Here is a 14,525-nt window from a genome sequence, read left to right as displayed (position 1 = left end):
CACATGGTCACAGGAATCCACATGGTCACAGGAATTCACATGGTCACAGGAAACCACATGGTTACAGGAATCCACATGGTCACAGGAAACCACATGGTCACAGGAAACCACAAGGTCACAGGAATCCACATGGTCACAGGAAACCACATGGTCACAGGAATCCACATGGTCACAGGAAACCACATGGTCACAGGAATCCACATGGTCACAGGAAACCACATGGTCACAGGAATCCACATGGTCACAGGAAACCACATGGTCACAGGAAACCACATGGTCAAAGGAAACCATATATTTTATGATACTGTTTTAAGCGTTTAATAAACCACCGAAAGAGAAAGAACTGACTTGCACGTGTGACCATGTTTACTTACATAGTTTTAGATGCGTTCTAAGTGACTGCTTTAGGTTGATGTCCTGCTCCAAATTAGATAAATACGTGCACGGAGAAAACACGCTGACTCAGTAATAGTCTCTGAACACACTAAAACAGTTATCTTCTCAGTGCAGCCTATCAGTAATAGCGCTCATTTTAATCCTCACACAGTAATAGTTCTCCCCTTAATGCCCTACACTGTAAAAATGCCCACCTCTGTGTTCCCTACAGTATAATAATGTCTCCTTTGTGCTCCTTCCTGTATAACTATGCCCTCTTTGTGCCTTTTATAGCATTAGAATGCCATACACCTGACACCTCTTTATGCCTGTATTCACATTATTGTATTGTTGTCAGCCTAAGTGCTGTATACTTTATACCAAAAAAAGATTAAAAACTGATCAAAGGTGACCGGACATCCTCCTCCTCCTAAACTTTCCACTTGTCTTCTCTGTTTTGTAATAAAGAATACACAGCACTAGGTTACTGATCATGCACTTTTGACTAGAGATGACCAAACTTTTAAAAGTTCCTCCGAAGTTTCTCCAACTTTTTCAAAATAGTTGGTTCGATTCGGCTTGGTTCAATGCGAACCAGAAATGTATTAAGCACCGAACACTGCCCAACAACCCTGAAGCCCTCTCTAACACTGCTAAGAATGTATTCACACACTTATAACTAGCAGAGGGTTTCCCACTGCGGAAAATCCACTGCTACCATTCACTTGTATGGGCCAACTGACAGTCCACAATAGTGGCAGATTTGCAGGTTGCCAGCGGACCTGTTGAAATGAATGGTAGAATAACTTACAGCAGATTTCCCGCAGCGGGAAACCTGCTACTAGTTACGAACATGTAAAGTACACTAAAGGGCAGTAAAAAAAAAAATCCACTATGCCCTGGTTGCAAGAATAAAAAGTAATAAACTTTAACATATCTTCCCGATTGAAATCTATATATATAGAACTCAACGTGTGTGTGTGTATATGTATGTATATATGTATGTATGTTCCACAAAAACTTCCAAACAGCTAAAGATATTAACATGAAACTTGGCACACATGTTTCTTATATGTCAACAACAAACATAGCATAGGTGATTTAACCCTTACTCACCCCCATTTGCCAGGGGCGGGGCTTATGTTTAAAGTCCCATGCAAGTCAATGGGAAATATATGTTACCGCATAACTTCCAAATGGCTGGAGATATTTCGTTAATACTTGGTCACATGTTACTTATATGTCCACTTAAAATATAGGATAGTTAATTTAACCCTTAACTACCCCCATTTGTGAGGGTCGAGGTTTTTGTTTAAAGTCCCATGCAAATCAATGGGAAATATATGTTACCGCATAACTTCCAAACGGCTGGAGATATTTCAATAATACTTGGTCACATGTTACTTACATGTCCACTTAAAATATTGGACAGTTAATTTAACCCTTAACTACCCCCATTTGTGAGGGTTGAGGTTTTTGTTTAAAGTCCCATGCAAATCAATGGGAAATATATGTTCCCACATAACTTCCGTATGGCTGGAGATATTTCAATACCTGGTACACATATTACAGGTCGGGATATGAGGACGGGATGGGAGGTCAGGATAGGAGGTTTAGATAGGAGGTCGGGATAGGAGGACGGGATATGAGGAGGAGATATGAGGTCGGGATATGAGGACGCGATAGGAGGACGGGATAGGAGGTCGAGATAGGAGCTCCAGATTGGAGGACGGGATAGGAGGTCGGGATAGGAGGTCGAGATAGGAGTTCGAGATATGAGGGCGGGAAAGGAGGATGGGAAAGGAGGTCGGGATAGGAGGTCAGGATAGGAGGTCAGGATAGGAGCTCGAGATTGGAGGACGGGATAGGAGGTCGAGATAGGAGGACTGGATAGGAGGACGGGATAGGAGGTCGGGATAGGAGATTAGGATAGGAGGTTGAGATAGGAGATTGAGATAGGAGGTCAGGATAGAAGGTCGGGATAGGAGGACGGTATAGGAGGTCAGGACAGGAGGTCGGGATAGGAGGTCGAGATAGGAGGACGGGATAGGAGGTCAGGATAGGAGGTCAGGATAGGAGGTTGGGATATGGGGTTGGGATATGACAAGAATATATGAGGACAGGATATGAAGTCAAAAGCTTCTTCCTTTGTTTATTTTCCTCCCCAACAGGGATTAGGAAGGAAAAACCGGGCAACGCCGGGTACTAGTTAAATATAATGTTAATGATCCAGTATGGTGAATGGCACAAACTTAAAAAAGTTAAATAAAAAAACATGTCAGTTTAACTGTAAAGTAAACCATAAAATCTAAACCCTCCAAAAGGGTTAAATATTTCTATTGACCGGCTGTATATATAATTTGTACGGTGTGAAAACACACTGCTCCCTATGGCACCCCCTCTCACGGTTTCCCCTATGACCTGCTATATATATCATTTCTATAGTGTTAATACACACTGTTCCCTATGGCACCCCCTCTCACGGTTTCCCCTATGACCTGCTGTATATATAATTTCTATAGTGTTAATAAACACTGCTCCCTATGGCACCCCCCTCCCCCTATACCTTCCCAAGACTGCAAAAAACTAAACAAAAGTGACGCAAAAATGAACTATCACATATTTTCAGAATGTCAAAGCAGCACAAGATACCTTAGAAAATATGAGGGAAATTTTTTTTTAGAAATATTGCTGTAACAGTATTTGAATATTAGTAGGGGGTGGGTGAGCGCATCTCAGCCACTCACAGTGGCTTTGCTTAGTAAGAATTTGGATTAACTGCTGAGGTCACATTTGGCTACTAGGCACAGTTTTCTTCACTACAGTGCTAAAATAAATGATGGTATCCCATAGTTATTGCAGATTTGACTGCGGCACATTCATGATGCAAACAAGTGAAACTGCAGAAATTTGTTTATGTCATGCATGTTTTGCCTTCTTTTTGACATTGTCATGATGGGGAGGGGCATAATCAGTATCACATAAAGCACAGCCATGCAAAGGGTTGGGAAACTTGATGCAAAAGTAAAATAGAAATAGCACACTGCCTGTTATGAGTGTTGCAATTTCTAATCTGTTTTTATGTTAATAATAAATGCACATACTGTATAATTGGAAAAGTATGAGACTGAGTCTAACAATGATCCATGATCATATTCCGTCCAGTTATGTACTTTTGACTAGCGAAGACCACATTTTTAAAAAGTTCCTCCGAAGTTTCTCTGAACTTTTTCAAAATAGTCGGTTTGATTCGGCTTGGTTCAATGCGAAGCAGCAATTTATTAAGCACCAAACATGTTTCTAAAACTACCCAACAGCTCTGAAGCCCTCTCTAACACTGCTAAAAATCTACGTTTTTTAAGGCTTTAGTTATGGCAAACCATACCATGCGGTAACCAATGGTAACTAACAGCTTCTTAAATTAGCTGGCGGATTTTTGAGGCTTATTCACACTAAACTAAAGAAGCATCAGGTATCTCTGGTTGTCGGTAGATGCCTGCCGGTTGTTAAAATGCACTCGGAGGTATCGGAAGCTGCAGTGGATTTTTTCCAAGTGTTTCAGACATTTTCCTTTTTTGGGGGTAGCAAGAACTTTTTAGTTTGAAGAAGAAGGGACAGATTATTTCTGCCGTAAAAAAAAAAATCCCTTTTTGAGAGTAGCAACAGAATTGTAACTGTAACTACCAGCAGCAAGGGTGATGGCGGACTAGAGGGACTGATAGTAGGCAGTGGACAGCAGGAGGTGGATTTTTTTTTTTTTAGTTAAATTTGACCATGTAGACTAGGCCTTGCTGGCGGTAGCAGCATCAGTATGGGTGATGGTGGACTAGTGGGAATGGTAGTAGCCAGTGGGCAGCATAAGGTGGAACAATTTGTTTCTTGTTAAATTTGGCCAGAAGGCCCAGGACTGGCTGGAGGTAGCAGCAAGGGTGAGGCTGGACTAGAGCTGAAAGCATCTAAATTGGAAGCTGTAAGCATCCGAATTAACATTAACTGTTTTTCCTAGGTTTGTGTGGGGTTTCAAACTCTGTCTGGAAGTAGTCAAAATCTGCACAGCACAGATTGTTCTGCACACCGGCATCTGCATGGAGTGGCTCACCATTAACAGCACATGATTATGCACAGCAAAGACTCCTGGTAACTATAGCGCAGGAGGTTGAAAAATTTGATATGATTGAAATTTTGCCAGCCAGGCAGCACAGGCCTGGCTGGAAGTAGTCAAGTTTCCCCCTTACCACCTCAGAAACACGCTCCAAAGGCTGACCGTGACACAATTCCTCCTGGTAACTCGTGCTATCCATCTGTGTAGCAGTAGGAGGGGGGAGCAAGACAGAGATGAGGAAACTCAATTCTTTGACCAGACATATTTTTGGGGTAATATTAAAGATTTTGTTTAATGAAACAAATAATATTCATAAAAAATGTTGTAACGCCACAACGAGAGTGGACCTACTGTGCCACTCACCTGTTTGGCGTAGGGCCAAACTTGGGAGTAAAGTTCCCCTGGTTTTTACCATTTATCCCGTTCCAGGATGCTAGAGCTGGTCTTAGCTGCAGGGGAACACCAGGTCGCTGCCACAAGAATGGTACCAGTAAATGGCAGCTGGCCAAGCAGGCCAGAACGCCCGAGAGCCAAGCACCGGGGATACAGGCTGGTGAGTGTAGGCTGACACTGGAGATGAAAGAACACAGCAAGCGGAGTCAGATGCAGCAGGGCAGGCCAGGGGATTAAGCAGAGCTGGTGCTGGTAAAACAGCAGAGCTGAATAGCTCAAGTGAAACTAGATGGAACAAGCTTGCTGGTAGAGAGAGGTGCAGTCAAACAGTTCGATCATACACTGGAGAGGCTAAACAGAAGCAGAGGGATCAAGCAGAGACAAAATCAGGAAAAGGCACAGGTCAGGAAATTGGAATGCAGGAACACCGCAGAGAACACATTTGCTTGCAGAAACTACAATATTGCTCAGGCAAGTATAACAGGGTGGAGCAACCTTAATAGGTGATGCCAGTCAGGGATTGGAGGGGAGCAGAATCAGCGACATGCATGGACCCTTAAGGACCCTTAAAGAGACAGACCTTGCCCCTACTGGATGCACCAGACACTGTCGACGCCTGAGACGGTGCAGAAGGAATAGTCCGGAGCCTGCAGCGAGGTGGAGGAACCATAAGTGCAATGTGGTCAAGGTAGCTAATGTGTTTTAATTGCACCTGCTTTTTAGTCCGCTGCTATGCTACAGCCTGTAGGTATACTAGTTTGGTGATTGTCTCCTGCGGATGTGAGTAAAGGCACTATGCTGTGTTTATGGCGCTTTGCATTGGGGGGATTACATAGGTCTACTGGAGAGTTAGTCGACTAAAATCTTATGACAGTTAGTTGACTAAAACTAGAATAAAACTATGTAACTAATTCAGATGACTGAAACAAAATGTTTGAATATGAATAAAACGAAATGTTGTTTAGACTGCTTACTGATTCTTCCAGCTACATCTTTCTCTGCAAAGTTTGACACCCAGACATCATTGACTCCCCACTTTTTCAACTGATTCTCATCCTCTGTATGAAGACTATAATTATTCTAATCTTGCCAAATGCCATACCCCCTGAATTTAACCCTGCCACACACTGTGTCACCTTAATGAAGCCCTGCTGTTACGCCTAGCGCTCCGGGTCCCCGCTCCTCCCCGGAGCGCTCACGGCGTCTCTCTCCCTGCAGCGCCCCGGTCAGTCCCGCTGACCGGGAGCGCTGCACTGTCATGGCCGTCGGGGATGCGATTCGCACAGCGGGACGCGCCCGCTCGCGAATCGCATCCCAGGTCACTTACCCGTCCCGGTCCCCTGCTGTCATGTGCTGGCGCGCGCGGCTCCGCTCTCTAGGGCGCGCGCGCGCCAGCTCTCTGAGACTTAAAGGGCCAGTGCACCAATGATTGGTGCCTGGCCCAATTAGCTTAATTGGCTTCCACCTGCTCCCAGACTATATCTGCTCACCTCCCCTGCACTCCCTTGCCGGATCTTGTTGCCTTGTGCCAGTGAAAGCGTTTAGTGTGTCCAAAGCCTGTGTTACCTGAACTTCTGCTATCCATCTTGACTACGAACCTTGCCGCCTGCCCCGACCTTCTGCTACGTCTGACCTTGCCTCTGCCTAGTCCTTCTGTCCCACGCCTTCTCAGCACTCAGCGAGGTTGAGCCGTTGCTAGTGGATACGACCTGGTTGCTACTGCCGCAGCAAGACCATCCCGCTTTGCGGCGGGCTCTGGTGAACACCAGTAGCCTCTTAGAACCGGTCCACTAGCACGGTCCACGCCAATCCCTCGCTGACACAGAGGATCCACTACCTGGAAGCCGAATCGTGACAGTAGATCCGGCCATGGATCCCGCTGAGGTGCCGCTGCCAAGTCTCGCTGACCTTCCCACGGTGGTCGCTCAGCAATCGCAGCAGATTGCCCAACAAGGACAGCAGCTGTCGCAGTTGACCGCCATGTTACAGCAACTTCTGCCTCTGCTACAGCAGCAACCATCTCCTCCGCCAGCTCCTGCACCTCCTCCGCAGCGAGTGGCCGCTCCTAGCCTCCGCTTGTCCCTGCCGGACAAATTTGATGGGGACTCTAGACTCTGCCGTGGATTTCTGTCTCAGTGTTCCCTGCATATGGAGATGTTGTCGGACTTGTTTCCTACAGAACGGTCTAAGGTGGCGTTCGTAGTGAGCCTTCTTTCAGGAAAGGCCTTGTCTTGGGCCACACCGCTCTGGGACCGCAATGATCCTGCCACAGCCACAGTCCAGTCCTTCTTCGCTGAAGTCCGGAATGTCTTCGAGGAACCAGCCCGAGCTTCTTCTGCCGAGACTGCCCTGCTGAACCTGGTCCAGGGTAATTCTTCAGTGGGCGAGTACGCCATCCAATTTCGTACTCTTGCTTCTGAATTATCATGGAATAATGAGGCTCTCTGCGCGACCTTTAAAAAAGGCCTATCCAGTCGCATCAAGGATGTGCTGGCCGCACGAGAGATTCCTGCCAACCTGCAAGAACTTATCCATTTGGCCACCCGCATTGACATGCGCTTTTCTGAGAGACATCAAGAGCTCCGCCAGGAAAAAGACTTAGATCTCTGGGCATCTCTCCCACAGTCTCCGTTGCAACCTACGCCTGGGCCTCCCGCCGAGGAGGCCATGCAAGTGGATCGGTCTCGCCTGACCCAGGAAGAGAGGAATCGCCGTAGGGAAGAAAATCTTTGTCTGTACTGTGCCAGTACCGAGCATTTCCTAGTGGATTGCCCTATTCGTCCTCCACGTCTGGGAAACGCACGCACGCACCCAGCTCACGTGGGTGTGGCGTCTCTTGGTTCTAAGTCTGCTTCTCCACGTCTCACGTGCCCGTGCGGATTTCTCCTTCAGCCAACTCCTCCCTCTCAGCCGTGGCCTGCTTGGACTCTGGTGCCTCTGGGAATTTTATTCTGGATTCTCTGGTGAATAAATTCCGCATCCCGGTGACCCGTCTCGTCAAGCCGCTCTACATTTCCGCGGTCAACGGAGTCAGATTGGATTGCACCGTGCGTTACCGCACAGAACCCCTCCTGATGTGTATTGGACCCCATCGCGAAGTGATTGAGCTCTTCGTCCTCCCCAACTGTACCTCTGAGGTCCTCCTCGGTCTGCCATGGCTCCGGCTTCATTCTCCCACCCTTGATTGGACCACCGGGGAGATCAAGAACTGGGACTCCGCCTGCCATAGGAAGTGCCTCTCCCCCCCTCCCAGTCCCGTCAGGCAAGCCTCAGTGCCTCCTCATGGCCCCCGTCCTGGTGACACACTGCCCCGTGCCAGGCTTCGCCCTCTGCCCTCCCTCCCCATTCCCACTCCTGCTGTACTGCCTGCCGTTGAGGAAACCCTCCATTCTTTCCCGGTGTCCTCATCCCAGGGGAGGCAGTTACCGGACAAAGAAAAGGGGAGACCTAAGGGGGGGGGGTACTGTTACGCCTAGCGCTCCGGGTCCCCGCTCCTCCCCGGAGCGCTCACGGCGTCTCTCTCCCTGCAGCGCCCCGGTCAGTCCCGCTGACCGGGAGCGCTGCACTGTCATGGCCGTCGGGGATGCGATTCGCACAGCGGGACGCGCCCGCTCGCGAATCGCATCCCAGGTCACTTACCCGTCCCGGTCCCCTGCTGTCATGTGCTGGCGCGCGCGGCTCCGCTCTCTAGGGCGCGCGCGCGCCAGCTCTGAGACTTAAAGGGCCAGTGCACCAATGATTGGTGCCTGGCCCAATTAGCTTAATTGGCTTCCACCTGCTCCCAGACTATATCTGCTCACCTCCCCTGCACTCCCTTGCCGGATCTTGTTGCCTTGTGCCAGTGAAAGCGTTTAGTGTGTCCAAAGCCTGTGTTACCTGAACTTCTGCTATCCATCTTGACTACGAACCTTGCCGCCTGCCCCGACCTTCTGCTACGTCTGACCTTGCCTCTGCCTAGTCCTTCTGTCCCACGCCTTCTCAGCACTCAGCGAGGTTGAGCCGTTGCTAGTGGATACGACCTGGTTGCTACTGCCGCAGCAAGACCATCCCGCTTTGCGGCGGGCTCTGGTGAACACCAGTAGCCTCTTAGAACCGGTCCACTAGCACGGTCCACGCCAATCCCTCGCTGACACAGAGGATCCACTACCTGGAAGCCGAATCGTGACACCTGCAGATATCATGCCCCCTAAAAATAATATTGTCAAACACTGTTTCTTCTCAGTTTGATAGCCCCTCACCCGTTTATTGTCCTCCCCTAGACCCTTAAGTCCCCCAGACCCATCTTTCCCCTCCTCCTTCAGACCTTTAAGGGCTTGTCCTCTTCAGACCCATCTTTCACCTCCTCTTTCAGACCTATAAGTCCCCCATGACCCTCTGTCCTCCTCCTCTAGAACCCTAAGTCCCGCCAGACTCCTCTGCCCTCCCAGACCACTTTGCCCTTCTTTTTCACACTTTTGCCCTCCCCAGACCTTTGTGTTCCCTTCCCCTCCATACTCCTCTGACTTCCCACCCCAACCCCTGCATCTTGTAGAGGGGGCTCGGTGCTCCATGGGCGTGGTAGGGTGCACAGCTATCTTCGGAATTGCCTACTGCTTCGAGCGGAGCAGCTAGGGCTGGGACACGTCAGGAGCGAGTCTGCACATGGACATTGGCTCTTAAAGTGGCAATATCCCTGTCCCAGTTCACTGTTCTTGGGGCCAGGGGATAACAAGGAGCAAGGCCCTCTTCAGCATGACCAGAAAAAGGGGCCTTGTGGGGGAAGGCCAGCCAAAGCTGCATTTGTTTTATAAAAATAAAAGTCTGATGCTGGGGCAGATGGATAGCACCACTGACTGCCCGGTCCGCCAGGCAGACGCCCGGTGTGTCCGATGACCAGTCCGGCTTTGATCCTATGTACCAATATGCATAATCAAGGTAGATAATAAAAAAGTACAACATTACCTTCAGATACTGCCAATATATAGGAATAGAAAATTAACTGGACGGCGTACCCATCAATTACCAAGTTTCCTACACAGGGATAGCAGCAATTATGTATAAATATGTGCAAAAAACACAGAAAAATCTTTTCCATCTACAAGGTACAAAAATTACAATACAACTACCGGTATATTAATAATAATAAAAAGTCACCTCACAGTTCACAATCATCTCATTAAAACCTTCGGGATTTAAAGTGATAATTTAAAAAATCCAGAAGGATTCCCAACTAACCAGTTGCTGAAAACGGTTTGAGCAATCTTCAGGGATAGAGTCTATCACACATAGTGAAAGACCATTTATATCCCCTCCATGTGCTATTGTTATGTGGCGTGATAGACTGTGGGGCATAAATTTATTAATAATATTACATTTATTATTCATATTATACCGATGCTTATTAATTCTGGCGGCCAACATATTAGTGTATAGTGCAGCCAACATATTGAATACCACATGTACATGTTAGTAGGTAAACTACATACAATGAAGAACAGTCGGCAAAGGTTTTTAACATAAATTTCTCGCCTGTAGATTTTGACAAAAAACCTCCACCTTTCGGTATTCAAGAGCAACAGAGGCATCTTGGATTATTATATGCAAAAGTACTAATGAAGTACTAAAAGACTAACGAATCTCCAGAAAGGGTAAGTTGTTTCTATTTTGGATTATTTAATCTTTTAATTCGACTTGGCTAAATGGTTGCGCAATGTTTTTGCACGTCAAAAAGTGAGTGCTGTTTTTTGTGGTATTACTGATTTTAAAATCGGATCCAAAAGTTAAACCGACCGATGTTTAAACAGAATTTTTTGTATATTATTGGTACAAGAATTATAGTTTGCAATAAAATTAAATCTTCTACCCAAGGTGTCTTTGTTTTTTTTTGTTCTTTTCACTTTTATTGTGGGTGCTAATTAAGTTTTTCTGTTGTAGTTTATTCACTTTATTAAAAGCATCTCTTAAAACATTCTTGGGGTACACCTTTTCATTAAAATGCTCACGTAATAAATTAGACTGAATTTTAAAATCCCTGTCAGAACTGCAATTTTTTCTTATCCGTTGATATTGACCATATGGTATATATTTATTTTTTTATCCATTTTGGATAATGGCAACTGGAAACATTTTGAAAACTGTTGACATCAACCTTTTTAAAATGTTCGTTTGTATGGTGTTATTAAAATCCTTAAAAATTCTTAAAAATTCAAGATCTAAAAAAAAATGCTGTTAGATGAAAAATTAGGGGTAAATACTAAACCCCATTCATTATCATTAAGGTGCATCACAAATTCCTGTGCCTCTGACTCACTTCCATTCAATATTATCAGAAGATCATCGATGAATCAACGAAAAAACTAAATCTGAGAGCCATACCAGCGGGACTGTGCTATATATAGGGACTTGAAGAGCCCCGTGCAATTTGCTTAACTAGGGGCAAAACAAGTCCCCATCGCACAGCCACGCTCCTGTCTGAATACCTGATATATAATATTTTTATAATGTTTTTATTTTTGATGATCAGGTATTCAGACAGGAGCATGGCTGTGCGATGGGGACTCGTTTCGCCCCTAGTTACGCAAATTTATACATGGGGCTCTTCAAGTCCCTATATATCGCACAGTCCCGCTGGTATGGCTCTCAGATTTAGTTTTTTTGTCGATTCATAGATGATCTTCTGATAATATGGAATGGAAGTGAGTCAGAGGCACAGGAATTTGTGATGCACCTTAATGATAATGAATGGGGTTTAGTATTTACCCCAAATCTTTCATCTAACAGCATTGTTTTTTTAGATCTTGAAATTTTTAAGGATTTTAATAACACCATACAAACGAAAATGCATTTTAAAAAGGTTGACGTCAACAGTTTTTAAAATTTTTCCAGTTGCCATTATCCAAAATGGATAAAAAATATACCATACGGTCAATACCAATGGATAAGAAAAAATTGCAATTCTGACAGGGATTTTAAAATTCAGTCTAATTTATTACGTAAGCATTTTAATGAAAAGGTATACCCCAAGAAAGTTTTAAGAGATGCTTTCAATAAAGTAAATAAACTACAACAGAAAAATTTAATTAGTAACCACAATAAAAGTGAAAAGAACAAAACCAAAGACACCTCGGGAAGAAGATTTAATTTTATTACAAACTATAATTCTTGTACCGATAATATTCGAAATTTTTTGCACATCTGACCACTTTCACTTTAAGTATTAATAACTCTGGGATGCTTTTACCTATCATTCTGATTCCGAGAATGTATTTTCGTGACATATTCTACTTTATGTTATTGGTAAAATTTTGTCGATACTTGCATCATTTCTTGATGAAAAATTCCAAAATTTGATTAAAAAATTTAAAATTTAACATTTTTCTAACTTTGAAGCTCTCTGCTTGTAAGGAAAATAAACATTCTAAATAAATAATATTTTGATTCACATATACAATATGTCTACTTTATGTTTACATCATAAAGTTGACATGTTTTTACTTTTGGAAGACATCAGAGGGCTTCAAAGTTCAGCAGCAGTTTTCCAATTTTCACCAAATTTTCAAAATCAGAATTTTTCATGGACCAGTTCAGGTTTGAAGTGGATTTGAAGGGCCTTAATATTAGAAATACCCCACAAATGACCCCATTATAAAAACTGCACCCCACAAAGTATCCTAACCCTTTAGGTGTTTCACAGGAATAGCAGCAAAGTAAAGGAGAAAATTCAAAATCTTCATTTTTTACACTCGCAAGTTCTTGTAGACCCAGTTTTTGAATTTTTACAAGAGGTAAAAGGAAAAAAATCCTCTCAAAATTTGTAACCCAATTTCTCTCAAGTAAGAAAATACCTCATATGTGTATGTCAAGTGTTCGCCGGGCGCTGTAGAGGGCTCAGAAGGAAAGGAGCGACAGTGGGATTTTGGAGAGTGAGTTTTTCTGAAATGGTTTTTGGGGGGCATGTCACATTTAGGAAGCCCCTGTGGTGCCAGAACAGCAAAAAAAAAAAAAAAAAAACACATGGCATACTATTTCGGAAACTACACCCCTCAAGGAATGTAACGAGGGGTACAGGGAGCCTTAATACCTCACAGGTATTTCACGACTTTTTGTTAAAGTCGGATGCGTAAATGAAAAAAACATTTCTTTTCACAAAAATGCTGTTTTTTCCCCAAATTTTACATTTTTTACAAGGGGTAATAGGAGAAAATTACCCCCAAAATTTGTAACCCCATTTCTTCTGAGTATGAAAATACCCCATGTGTGGACGTCAAGTGCTCTGCTGGCTCACTACAATGCTCAGAAGAGAAGGAGCGCCATTAAGCTTTTGAAAAGGGAATTTGTTTGGAATGGAAGTCAGGGGCCATGTGCGTTTACAAAGCCCCCCGTGGTGCCAGAACAGTGGACCCCCCCCCACATGTGACCCCCATTTTGGAAACTACACCCCTCACAGAATTTAATAAGGGGTGCAGTGATCATTTACACCCCACTGGCGTTTGACAGATCTTTGGAACAGTGGGCTGTGCAAATGAAAAATTACAATTTTCATTTTCACGGACCACTGTTCCAAAAATCTGTCAGACCCCTGTGGGGCGTTAATACTCACTGTACCCCTTATTACATTACGTCAGGGATTCAGTTTCCAAAATGGGGGTCACATGTGGGTATTTATTTTTTTGCATCTATGTCAGAACCGCTGTAAAATCAGCCACCCCTGTGCAAATCACCAATTTAGGCCTCAAATGTACACAGTGCGCTCTCACTCCTGAGCCTTGTTGTGCCCCCACCGAGCATTTTACGCCCACATATGGGGTATTTCCATACTCAGGAGAAATTGCGTTACAAACTTTGGGGGTCTTTTTTTCCTTTTACCTCTTGTGAAAATAAAAAGTAAAGGACAACATCAGCATGTTAGTGTAAAAAATATTTTTTTTTTACACTAACAGGCTGGTGTAGACCCCAACTTTTCTTTTTCATAAGGGGTAAAAGGAGAAAAAGCCCCCCAAAATTTGTAGTGTAATTTCTCCCGAGTACGGAAATACCCCATATGTGGCCCTTAACTGTTTCCTTGCAATACGACAGGGCTCCGAAGTGAGAGAGAGCCATGCGCATTTGAGGCCTCAATCAGGGATTGCATAGGGGTGGACATAGGGGTATTCTACGCCTGTGATTCCCAAACAGGGTGCCTCCAGCTGTTGCTAAACTCCCAGCATGCCTGGACAGTCAGTGGCTGTCGGGAAATGCTGGGAGTTGTTGTTTTGCAACAGCTGGAAGCTCCATTTTGGAAACACTGCCGTACAATACATTTTTCATTTTTATTGGGGGGGGGGGGGGGGGGGACAGTGTAAGGGGGTATATATGTAGTGTTTTACCCTTTATTTTGTGTTAGTGTAGTGTAGTGTAGTGTTTTTAGGGTACATTCACACTGGCGGCGGTTTACACTGAGCTTACTGCTAGGAGTATGCGCTGCGTCGAAAAATTTGCCGCAGCTCATACTTGAAGCAGGAAACCTACTGTAAACCTGCCCGTGTGAATTTACCCTGTACATTCACATGGGGGGGGGGGGGGGCAAACCTCCAGCAGTTTTAAAACTACAACTCCCAGCATGCACTGACAAACTGGGAGTTGTACTTTTGCAACAGCTGGAGGAACACTGGTTGGAAAACCTTCAGTTAGGTTCTGT

At 44.9% G+C, this 14,525-nt stretch overlaps 1 protein-coding gene and 1 long non-coding RNA gene across 2 annotated transcripts in view; one reads left to right on the top strand and one right to left on the bottom strand.

The window, feature by feature from the left end:
- LOC130368083 (excitatory amino acid transporter 5-like) overlaps positions 1–14,525 on the bottom strand; it is a 247,682-nt gene that overhangs the window by 156,619 nt on the left and 76,538 nt on the right. The gene's annotated exons all lie outside the window — the stretch shown is intronic.
- Positions 1–14,525, top strand: part of LOC130368089 (uncharacterized) — a 93,428-nt gene that overhangs the window by 23,661 nt on the left and 55,242 nt on the right. Inside the window, exon 2 of the long non-coding RNA XR_008892283.1 lies at positions 10,385–10,497. This is a non-coding gene — a long non-coding RNA (uncharacterized LOC130368089). The remainder of the gene's footprint in view (positions 1–10,384; positions 10,498–14,525) is intronic.

The sequence above is a fragment of the Hyla sarda genome, chromosome 1, assembly GCF_029499605.1.
Source record: "Hyla sarda isolate aHylSar1 chromosome 1, aHylSar1.hap1, whole genome shotgun sequence".
NCBI classification, from domain to species: Eukaryota; Metazoa; Chordata; class Amphibia; order Anura; family Hylidae; genus Hyla; species Hyla sarda.
Note: the sequence above shows the minus strand (reverse complement) of the source record. Positions and strands in the feature narration are given on the sequence as shown.